The 2,675-nt window shown below is 42.3% G+C and overlaps 1 long non-coding RNA gene across 1 annotated transcript; it reads right to left on the reverse strand.

The window, feature by feature from the left end:
• Nucleotides 1-614: 614 nt before the first annotated feature.
• Nucleotides 615-2,410, reverse strand: LOC130139379 (uncharacterized). The gene is made up of 4 exons (XR_008817591.1): nt 1,993-2,410; nt 1,827-1,919; nt 1,412-1,584; nt 615-1,120 (listed from the first exon to the last, which is right to left on the reverse strand). It is a non-coding gene; the product is annotated as an uncharacterized LOC130139379 (long non-coding RNA).
• Nucleotides 2,411-2,675: the final 265 nt, after the last annotated feature.

A 2,675-nucleotide genomic window follows, 5' to 3' on the forward strand; every position in this document is an offset into this window, starting at 1 on the left:
TGACTGAATTAGCACTAATGCAAAAGGTTTAGGACTGAATTAGCACCAAAAAAAGGTTTAGGACTGAATTGGCACTAATGCAAAAGATTTAGGACTGAATTGACACAAATGCAAAAGGTTTAGGACTGAATTGGCACCAAAAAAAGGTTTATGACTCAATTTGCACAAATGCAAAACGTTTAGAACTAAATTGGCACCAAAAAAGGGTTTATAACTAAATTGGCATCAATGCAAAAAGTTTATGACTTTTTTGACACTTTTCCCTCTGAAAAAGAAAAAGAAATTTCATGCGGTGCTTAAGTTAGACATGAAGAGAGCGTACAACCAGGTAGAATGAGATTTTCTCAATGCGAGTATGCTTAAAATGGGGTTTTGCGATACTTGGGTCTCCTGGATTATGAAATGTGTCTCCACGGTCTCTTTCGGTATCAAAGTAACTAGGAACCTCTGCCGTTCTTTCAGCCTACTCGTGGTATTAGACAAGGTGAGCCACTCTCTCTCTATCTCTTTCCTCTCTCTCTCTATTATTGTGACTAATGTGTTATCTGTGTTGCTGAAGAGAGAAATGGAGAATGGAAGCGTTAAGGGAATTAAATTGAACCAATTATGCCCATCTTTATCTCACCTACTTTTTGCGGATGACTTGATACTCTTCCTCGAAGGAAAACCGGTAGAATGTCACAATGTGGCTGCAGTCCTTAACCAATATTGTTTCGTGTCAGGACAAGCCATAAACTTGAATAAGTCAGGCATGTTTTTCAGCAAAAACTGCCCAAGTGACTTGAGGAGAAATATGACATACAAAATGAGAGTACCGGAGCTAGAGAGGACATGAAAGTATTCGGAATACCATCTGATTGGGATAGTTCAAAAAAGCAAATGTTCGCTTGGATCCTCGCAAGAGTAAACATGAGACTGGAGGGTTGGAAAGAGAACTTTTTGTCCAAGGCAAGGAAAGAAATTCTCCTCAAAACTGTGGTGCAAGCTCTACTGCAGTATGCAATGTCCATCTTTAAAATTCCTCTATCCATTTGCCATGCCATCGAAAGGAAAATTGCTGCATTTTGGTGGAAAAGCAATGAAAACAGGGCAGGTTTGCACTGGAGAAACTGGGACACTCCTAAAGCAAGAAAGGATGAGGGTGGATTAGGATTTAGAGACCTAATTAAATTCAATGAGGCTATGTTGGGTCGGCAAGTATGGAGCCTAATTCAGAATCCACATTCTCTTTGGAGTCGGGTCCTTAAAGGATTATACTATCCTCACACGAATGTATTACACGCAGAAAAAGGCTACCAACCCTCATGGGGGTGGCAAAGTTTGCTTATGGGCCAAAATGCTATAAACCAATAGATCCAATGGGTGGTTCGAAATGGAGAGAAAATCAGCATAAGAGAAGATCAGTGGTTACCGAGAGATTTGATTGGATGCCTTACGAATGGAGAGAATCCATCTTGGGTATCCGAGTTAATAATCAAAGAGGAAGCTAGATGGAACAAAAACAAAGCGAGAGAGGTGTTCGACGGCGAAATATCCCAGGAGATTCTGGCCATCCCCTTAAACTCTCAGCTCCCAGAAGATAGACTGATATGGAAGCCGACCAAAACAGGAATATTCACAGTTAAGAGCGCTTACAACAACCTTAGGAAACAGGGAGAAACCCATAAACATAATCGAAAATCATCTTTTTTCCAAACTCCCAGAGAATTGTGGAATAGAATTTGGAAGGCAAACTTACAACCCAAAACCATATTTTTTTTTTCTTTGGCATCTTTGCCAAAATGCTCTAGCAACCAAGGAGAACTAATTTCGGAGACGAATTATACCTGAGGCTACTTGCACGATCAGCCATTAGCACCCGGAGTCCATTGAACATCTCTTCCTCTTGTGTCCTTGGACTAAGCAAACCTGGAACGATCCTGCAGTAAACATAAGAAGTGACAATTATGGAGTGACCCGAATAGAGGAACGGCTAGTTAACTTTCAACATACCTCAGTCTCTTTTGAGTTGGTTGACCTGTTACTATGGCAGATGTGGAAATCCCGCAACGGCCTGGTGTATAGAGCTCAGAATGAATCCCTAGCATGTAATCACCTCAGCAATGACCATGGAGAAAAATTTTAGCAGATGGTCAGACAAGAAAAAAGAAGGGAAATTCGCAAATACAAACAGAGATACCTCCGATATGGACTCCCCCTTCCCCCGGTGTGCTCAAAACAAACGTCGATGGGTCTTTTGTTAAAAGAACGGGGGGAAAGGGCCATCGCTTGTGTTTACCGAGACAACCGGGGTAATCTTATCGACGGATTTGCCTGATCGTTGAGAGTTTCATCTGTGATTCAGGCAGAAGCAGCGGCTGTCCTTGAAACCCAAAAGTGTGCTTTGAAGCAAAATCTGAACTGGAGCTGGAGCTGGAGCTGGAGACGACCGAACTAATCTGGTGAAGGCGACAGTTGAGGGCGCAGATCAGGTCAGCTAGGAAGCACACGCGCTTATCACTGAAGCCCAAGCATGTGCACAAACTTTTCGCAATCTAACAATGGCCCATTACAGAAGAGAACGTAACCAAGTTGCAGGTTAGGCCGTCAAGGCCTACCGCAACAAGTTTTTACCGGTTAATTGGATCGCTTATCCCCGTACTTGTCTTTTGAAATTGCTATATTTTGAAGCCCGT

The sequence above is a fragment of the Syzygium oleosum genome, unplaced genomic scaffold (assembly GCF_021117445.2).
Source record: "Syzygium oleosum isolate NSW1041296 unplaced genomic scaffold, Sole_v2.1 Sole_v2.11, whole genome shotgun sequence".
In the NCBI taxonomy this organism is placed as follows: Eukaryota; Viridiplantae; Streptophyta; class Magnoliopsida; order Myrtales; family Myrtaceae; genus Syzygium; species Syzygium oleosum.